Here is a 9,455-nt window from a genome sequence, read left to right as displayed (position 1 = left end):
TGTGGCGTTTTGTGTGGGGGTGAGGGTCCAAGATGGATTCTTGCCATTTACTCTCCACTGAGAGACTGGGAGCTTCTTCCTCTGTCCCCACTCACTCCAGCCTTCACAGTCCGAGGCAATGGGGGTCTGCCTTCTCTGTTGTTGGAATCACGAGCTGATGGGTCTGGTCTGCAGCTGGGGGTGCTCCCCAGGTGTTTCTCACCTCTTTTTAAATACGGGTGTCTGTGCTTACCACCATCCCACCGCCATCACCGCAGCTGCCACAGCCAGCACAGCTTGACCTCTCTGCCCCGGCTTTGACCCTTTTACCCAAGGGCTCACCAGCTGATTCAGGACAGCGCTGCCTGACACATTCCCAGGATGCTGGCTCCAGAGTGAGGCTGTGTTCCCCCATCTCTAACATGGCGGGAGCATTGAGGTCAACTTACTCCAGGGCGTTTGGTATATAGTAGATGCTCAAAATGTGCTTGTAAATAGAGAATCTCAGTTCCCGATGAGATGGGGAAAGATGATTTTGGGGAGAAAATGAATGACATTCATGAATACTAATGAAGTTTACGTTTAACTTTCAGATAAGGACATGGTTAATAGAGTGCATATGGTTCTTATTTACTTCAGGCCTCTTTGAAAATCCCTGCAATTTCATTTGGATAATTTAAAACCTTCAAGTGGATCAAAAATTGATTTTTCAGAGATATCCACTATTGACTTAAAGAGCAATCTGTCTGCAAATCAGACATGTTCTCCAATATTTAAACCTCCTGAATGAAATAGGCCTCTGGAAAAGGACAACTAAAAAAAGTGTGATGAATACATTATACTAGTTAAAAGTTAAAACAGAACCTTTAAAAACAATATACATCTCTGTATAGATGGCATTTGGGTAGATTTGATATGATGGCTAGTTTGTTTGGTTTTCTCCAATTTTGGTTGCTTTGTCTTTTTAAACTATACTGTTCAGGTACACCACACAGTTGACCCTAAATACTAAGGGCTGAGAGACAGCCCTTGCAGGGAGGTAGATTCAATTAGCATCACATCTTTAATTACACAAAATATTATATACTTCACATGTATAATTATTTATTTTATGGCATAATGCCATCCTAGAGATAAACAAAGACTCTGAGAAAATTTACTAGCTTTTCTGGGAGTGTCCCCAAAAGGGTATAATTTTCATTCTAACCAATAACTAAGATGGGAATACCCTACCAGTAAATGGTTGATCTGTTGGGGTATAATAAGTTCAGAAATACCCCTCATAATTTTTTTCTTTTAACATAAAATTTCAGAAACATTTATCACACCCACAGGTACAAGGATGGTCATATTATTGAAAATACAAATATGAATAGTCTAGAGATTTTGTTTTCAAGGAACTCACAGTATAACTCACAGAGACCGACCTATAAGTAAATCATTAAACAATAAGTCTGATAAAGGCACAAAAAGGAGTAGAAGTTGGAGGGTGGTAATATTCCTCATGGCAAAAATCAAAGGTGTATATTAAAGAATGAATAGGCATTTTCATGACATATAAAAGTCAGGAGAGCGTTCCAGGAGGAGTGAACAGAATGTACAAAGGCACCAAAGAGTGGTGGGTTCATGACAACTCCTTGAGGATTTGTTTTCCTGTGAGTTGGGAGTGAATTAGGGGAGATGAGACTGAAAATGTAGGGAGTGAGGCAGAGTAAGGTCTGAGATTTCCGTTTTTATCCTCCTCAATAAGTAATAATAAAGGAAGCCACTGCGCAGGTAATTCATCTTCATCTTAAAATACACAACATAAACTGGGTTATTGGATTGTAAAATACGATTGAAGTGGAAGGAGCAGTCCTAGGAACAACTGAACCAAGAATCTTAAATTTAGCTCAAAAATATTATTCAGAATAGCACCAAAAGAAAAGTCTCTCTTGCCACTTTCTGTCCTCAAGTTTTAAAAAGTGTCAGTTTATCACAAGCAAGCCAGGCAAAACAAAGGCAGTTCAGAAGTCGGTACTGTTAGGGCAATTCCCAAAGGGTTGAGTGACACCAGAGCCCTGCTGGTGGCATGCTGGTGTCCTGGGTCCAGACTGAGAAGGTGTGGAGGAGGCAGAGCAAGGGATGCAGCAGGTGGATGTGCTGTACAAGCAACAGCCATCTGGAGAACTGATTGTTTTTTAGGCAACAGAGTCAAGCCCCCTGCAGGGTTGGAGGCTGTTTCCCATTCTCCAAGGATAGCTGCTGCTGGCAATTCTTATTCCACACCTGCTTCCCTGCCCTCAGGTCTGTTTTCCCTTTACAAGACTCCAGCATCATAATGTTTTGCTCCCCGAGCCTCAGAGTGGTGATTCCACACCTAGCTGTCTAATGTGCACCACAGGCTAGGAGGGGTGCTCTGCCTCTCAGTTTCCTCCTCTGACCCCCTACCAAAAAACAGTGAGAAATTCCCTCTGGTCAAGACATGGCAAAGTTCATTTGAACGTTCAACAAATTATATTACTTTTGTAAAGCAAATATAATTTTAAGAAGTTATCAAAGCATCTAAGTGAAGAAAGGTATGAGGAAAGAAGATAATATTTACAAACACACCACGTGCTTGACTCTACGATGGGTACTAAACGTAAATAATCTCCTTTAATCCCCTCAACATTCCTGTGAGGTAGGCTTGTTCAATCCCTAATCAAGTTGACAAAGTTTTTCAACTTACTTGTTTAACTATTTTTTCAACTAGTTTACCCAGTTTTTTCTGTCCTCTGACCGAAGTCAGTTATCATACCTTATTTCATTACTCAAAACATATATTGATAGAGAACAGAACATTCTGCATACTAAAGGAAAAGTCAGTCTTAAAAGCTTTTATTTAAAGTCCACTTTTTTCCAAAAGGAATTTAAAGTGATTTGCCACAAAGTTACATAAAATAACATAACTAAGTATAAATAAGAATAAAATAATAGGATAATGGATAACATAAACATAAGTTGTTAAAATAAAAGTTAATAACAGAAGAGGGAAAGAAAAAGCCATAAGGGTGCAAGCTATAAGAAATTATATAGCTGCTATAATTAAGCCTTAATTTTTACTTTTTGCTTATTAGCAGCCAAACTAAAGAGGAAAATAACATCAGTTACATAGCTCTAATTGTTAGAGAAGAAAAGAAACTTCCTCAGGGGAAGCTTAGCTTTTCTAAACACTTAGTTCTAAAATATATCCCTCATACAGTTTCACATTAGCTTCTACCTCCTCCCCTCACCTCGTGAGCAAGTAGACACTATACCCATCATACATTCCTATAGCAAGGGCAGTAAGTTAAGTAAAATCCTTTAGTAAAGGTTAATAGAAAGGTTCTCAAGCTGGGATACACATTTTATCCCTCTTATTTATTGCTGTGTAACAACTCACCCCAAAGTTTAAAACAAATAGCATCAATTCATTTAATCATTATTTAATCATTATTTAATCATGATTCTGAAGGTCAGCAAATTACACTGAGCTCAGCGGGGCAGTTCTACCAATGCTTATGTCACACTTCAGAGGCGATGATACCACTGGTACAATGCATAATGCTAAATCACACCTGAGTCGAGACAGTTCTTTCCAGGTGAGGTAAAGTTAAAAAGGACTTCAGGAAATACAAGATGCTGATTAGCCAAAGCAGTAATGAAAAAAAAGTCAAAGTTGAAGAACTCATAGTTGCTGTTTTTAAAATTTACTATAAAGCTACAATAATCAAGACAGTGTGGTGTGGCACAAGGAGAAAATGTAGATCAAGGGATCAGGATTGAAAGTCCAGAAATAAACACTTCTATTCACAGTCAATTGATTTTCAACAAGGGTGACAAGATAGTTCAATGGGGGAAAAAAAATAGTCTTTTCAACAAATAATGCTAGAACACCTGGATATCCACAGGCAAAAGAATTGGTTTGGGACCCATTCCTTTCATTGTAAGCAGGAAGTAACTCAAAATGTACCTAGACCTAAATATAAAAGCTAGAGCTATATATGTCTTTTTTAAAAAAGCATACGATAATATCTCATGACCAAGTGGAATTTATCCCAGGAAGGCAAGGTTGTTTTAACACCCAAAATTCAACTAATGTAATTCACTATTAATAGAAAAAAGAACAAAACCACAGTCATCTCAATAGCTGCATAAAAATTATTTCTAAACATCCAGTTTACATTCATGATATAATGTCTCAATAAAGTAAGAATAAAAGGAACAGGGCTCCAGGGATCCAGGGCTCTAGGGCTCAGGCTACTTCTTCCTCCTTGAGGATACCTGGACGATGGTGCTACAGCTCCCTGCGTTTCCCAATGGATGGTATTTTGCATGGAAAAGAACTTCAGGCACAGCCTGGGATTGGGCTGGCCTGGCAGAGGGTGGCAGGGTTATTCTTCTTTGGTTTTTCTAGAGGGAACAGGCTCTGAGGCAGAAGGCTGCTATTCTTCCAAAATTGTGCAGCTTTTGTATCTTATGCTGTAGTGTGTATGTGAACCCTATAGAAATAAAATAATTAAAAACTAACAGGGGGAAAGCCAGGAGAACTCAGGTGTTAAAGAGTTTAGCCTTAATTGATAGGCTTAAGTGACTAATACATGTGGAAAGTTGTTATTCCAAAATTGTGAAGCTTTTGAATGAAGACTCCTTTCCTCTACCGCCTAATCTTTGCCTCTGGAATTTTGCCTAGAGGGTGGAGGCAGGCAGTGGGATCCCGAGACTGATTATTCTCTAGGATATGACTTTTATTACAAGAACTCAACTTTTCCTTCTTGGGAACACGTCTAGCTTTTTGCCTGTGTTTCCAGTTAGCAACCTCTAAGACCCTTGAATAAATCTTTGCCATTTATTCCCACCCCCCAAAAAAAAGTAAGAATAAAAGGAAGCTTCCTCAAAGAACATTATACTTATTAGTGAAAGACTGATTACACAAGGGAATATATTCAACCTTAAAAAAGGAAGAAAATTCTAACACATGCTACAACATAGATCAATCTTGAAGACATTATGCTAGGTGAAATAAGCCAGTCACAGAAGGATAGATACTCTATGATTCCACTTATATGAAGAACCTAGAATAGTCTAATTCATAGCGACAGAAAGTAGAATGGTAGTTGTCAGGGGCTAGGAGGAAGAGGAATGAGGAGTTAGTGTTTAATGGTAAAGAATTTCAGTTTGGGAAGATGAAAAGAATTCTTGAGATGGAAGGTAGTGATGGTTGCACAACAATGTGTAAGTACTTAATGCCACCAAACCATGCACTTAAAAATGGTTAAAGGAATAAATTTTGTTACGATATTTTACATTTCACTACAATTTAAAAATAAAATAGTGAAGGAATGTATACTTTCCCTGTAAGACTGGGAACAAGTCAGATATTTGCTCTAACCACTGCCCTGGCATCTCTAGCCAGTGAAATAATGCAAGAAAAATAAATAAGAGGTATATAGATTAGAAATAAAGAGGTAAAACTGCCTTTATTCACAGACATGATCTTACATGTAGAAAATTCTAAGCAGTCTCCCCAAACTTATTAGAATAAATAAACCAGGTCAGGAAGGCTACAGCATATAAAAACAATATACAAAATTAATTGTATTTCAATATATTAACGATGAACAATCCAGAAATGATATTAAAAAGCAATTACATTCACAGTAGCATCAAAAAGAACAAAATACTTGGGAATAAATTTAACAAAAGAAGTATAAGAACTATGAACTAAAAATCACAAAACACTAATAAGATATTTACATGAAAAGCTGAATAAATGGAGAGACATAACATATATAATTAGAAGGCTCAATATTGTTAAGAAAGCAATTCTCCCCAAATTGATCTAAAGATTCCACAGAACCCCTATAAAAATAAGGATTTTTTTTTTAAGAATTTCATAACCTAACCCTAAAAGTTATATGGAAATGCAAAGTACCTAGAAGAGCAAAACAATTTTGAAAAAAGAACAAAGTTGGAGAACTTATACTACCTGATTTCAAAACTTATTATAAAGCTATGGTAATCAAGACAATCTTGTTCTGACATAAGCATAGGTGCATGGATCAGCCCTAACATTTATGATGAATGATTTGCAATAAAGATGCCAAGGGGAAAAAATATATAGCCTTTACCTCACACTATACACAAAAATTCATTCATAGTTCTAAATGTAAGAGCTAAATAATTGTCTACCCTAATGCCAAAAATGTACCAAAAAGTAAGTCCCTACTAAATAGCTCTTTGCTCTATTTCACTTAGGTGAATGAGGCTAAAGGTGGCCCAAATATCTTAAATATTTTACCAATATTTCTCACCAATGGTTTACCAATATTTTTCTCTCTGTTACCAGATTTGACAAGCTGGGTCCCTTGGAGGAAAACCGCATTTCAATACCTGATGGTTATTCTGCATTGGAAGGAAAGAGAATGGAATTTTTAGGTTGACCCAGGGTACTAAAAAATCCTGGATGGGTTCTGAACTCATATTTTTATAGAAGAATGATTTGTTTTCCATCTAGAGAATTTGATTGAGAGTTGTGCCAATAATTTCTCAAATTTAGCTGTGACTATTCACCCAAATTTATTTTGAAGACATGATGAGGAAAGGAAGACCTACCCAGGGCTCTTTCCTACTGGGTTGCTTTGGCCCTAAAGGGCTGTGAAAAGGTCCACAGGTCCTAGGTCAGCAGTGTTTTGGTGCTTTGGAATTTCACATATGCAGTGCCCAGGTGTGCCTATTGGACAGCCTGGAACACTGCAGATCAGGATTGAGACTGCTTAGGTGAAAGGCCTCCAAGGCAAGCAATCCTTTAATTAGTTTCTCAAGGTTTCAGTAGACCAGAGAAAGGAATGGACACAACTCTCTCTCAAGGGAGAAGCTGTGGGTTTGTCCATGTCCTCTGGATTCTTTCCAGCTTCTGGGTAGGTTTTCTTTCTTGCAGTTCAGGAATGGGTGTGGAAAGCAGAAAGCTGCTCTTCCACACCAGTGGCAGCATATTCATTCACCTGCCAACACAAGAAGCAACTTGCAGAACCAGGACTTTACTTCTTTTTTAAGAGAGATTTGGTACAAAGAAAAGCTAGTCCCCTTCCCATGAAGCTAATAAAAGGGAATTGTATTTAAAACAAGGATATATACTCAAAACTCAATTTCCATCTCTCCCTACCTACTGACAAATACTCATTAAAACTGAATTTAGGAATGCCCATGCATGTCTTTTAAAAGATTAACTTCCCTCCTACCAAATGAATTAACCTTAAAAACTCTATTTCACTCAGAAGTGATCTTTATTTTAGAATATGTCACGCTTTCATCATAGACATCAACTCTTTTTTTATGAATAAAAGTGTCACAATTAAGAATTATAACTCTTAATACTTATTGACCCTCATACTCCACTTTCTACCTGAGAATTGAAAGACAAAATTACATATCACATAACAGGAAAAATGTAGAGAATAACTGTGTAAGCCTGGGCAAGTCATTTTCCTATTCTAGAGGAAACATGAGCAGGGGTTGGCACACACAGTCAGATCCACTGCTCCTCGATTTTATGATAAAAAGATTAAAGAAAATGCCTAGGACCATCACAAATTTGTGACAAAGGTAAGCATGGCATGTGATTCAAAATCTCCAGTGTTATTTCTGAGTATTTCTTAACAACAGTCTATTTTCTGCCATTTTCGAATGAAGCAATGTTATCATTCTGCCTCTTTTTGATATTTCCTTTTATGTTTTAAAAATAACACCTTTTTTCAGATTATAAAATGAATACTGTTCATTACAAAATTTTTAAATACAAAAATGTTATGAAGAAGAAAATCAAATCACCCATAATCCTCCACCAAGAGATAATCACTGTTAACATTTTTGTTGTATTTCCCTTTAGTATTTTATGTATAATCACCTTTTACCCAACAGCTACATCACAAATAAATCAAAAACAATTTTCCCAATCTTACTCTGTACTCATGTGGGATAAGACCACTTACTTTTGGTCATGAACTTATCTTCTGGTCCCTACCTTGTGACCTGTTTTTCCATCCAATATGACCTCATCTTTCTCAGCCGGGGCCCCACTTACACAGGGTCCCAGGTTGAGGTTTTGACTGTTTGCTTCCAGTGCTGTTTGACCCCCTTGGACATTGGGAATGTGAATTGTAAAGGCAAAACTCCATGTAACTGTCCAACAATACAACAAAAAACAAGTAAGATTTTATTGAAATCTACATTCTTTTTGTTTTTCATGCTTTGGAAATTAGAGTTTTACTCTGCCCTTTTATTTTTACTTTTTAAAGATTTAATTTTTTCATTTCTAGAGAGAGGAGAAGGGAGAAAGAAAGAGTGGGAGAGAAACATTGATCAATTGCCTCTAGGATGCCCATTTGGGGACTTACCTGCAACCCAGGGAGGTGTCCTCACTGGGAATTGAAGCGGTGACTTTTTGGTTCAAAGGCCAGCATTCAATCGACTGAGTCACATCAGCCAGGGCTGCCTTTTTAAAATACAGGTGTTTCTGACCTGACTGGTGTGGCTCAGTGGATTGAGCCCCAGCTTGCTAACTGAAGGGTTGTCAGTTCGATTCTGGTGGGGGCAAGTGCACGAGTTGCAGGCCACGTCCCAGCTGGGTCCCACTGGGGGCATGTGAGAAACAACCAATTGAAGTTTCCCTCTCTTTCTCCCTTCCTTCCCCTGTCTCTGGAAATAAATAAACATAATCTTTAAAAAATAAAATAAAATAAAATACAGGTTTTCCAGAGAGACATGAAATACTACAGAGCAGGAACCATATTTGTAATGTCAGCACATGGCCCATAGTAAATACTCAATAAATGTGCAATGAGTGTTTAAGGAACATTAATTGAACTCTTGCTTCCTGCCTGGGGAAATGTAATCAAAACTTCAAGTTAATAATAGCAACAGTAATTAACTTGGTTGATGACTCTGTATCCTTTATCATCCAGAATCACTGGTCTTGAACATTCAAACCTCTGTTCCCCCACTGCCCACTAGCCTTGTCTTTCTGCAGCCATGGACTTAGTCTGCCTTAGTGACTGATGCTTCTGCTGACTCCCCTCTGGTTGACTTAGCCTTTGCTCTACCACCAAGGGCACACTGGCCTCCTGCTTCATTGACTCACAGTCTCATCTCACTTCCACCATTCTGACGACTGCAGTCTGCCCCCACCTCCTCCTCTCCTCTGAAACCATTCTTGCCAAGCTCTATGATCACTTTTATCACTGTTTTACCCAACCTCCCCAAGGCATTTGACACACTTGACCTCTCCCTCCTGGAAAGTCTCTCTTGGAGTACATGATTCCTGCCTCTGAGTTCTCCTCATAATCCTGGCCACCACTTCCCAGCCTCTTCTGCAGAATCCTCCTCTGCCTGAACTGTAAATGTTATAATTCCCTGCAGTTAACTCCTCAGCTATCACTAGTTCTCAGCCTGAGACTCACCTATCTGATTTCACCCAC

Source organism: Furipterus horrens, unplaced genomic scaffold, assembly GCF_987537825.1.
Source record: "Furipterus horrens unplaced genomic scaffold, mFurHor1.1.pri manual_scaffold_3, whole genome shotgun sequence".
NCBI lineage: Eukaryota > Metazoa > Chordata > Mammalia > Chiroptera > Furipteridae > Furipterus > Furipterus horrens.
Note: the sequence above shows the minus strand (reverse complement) of the source record.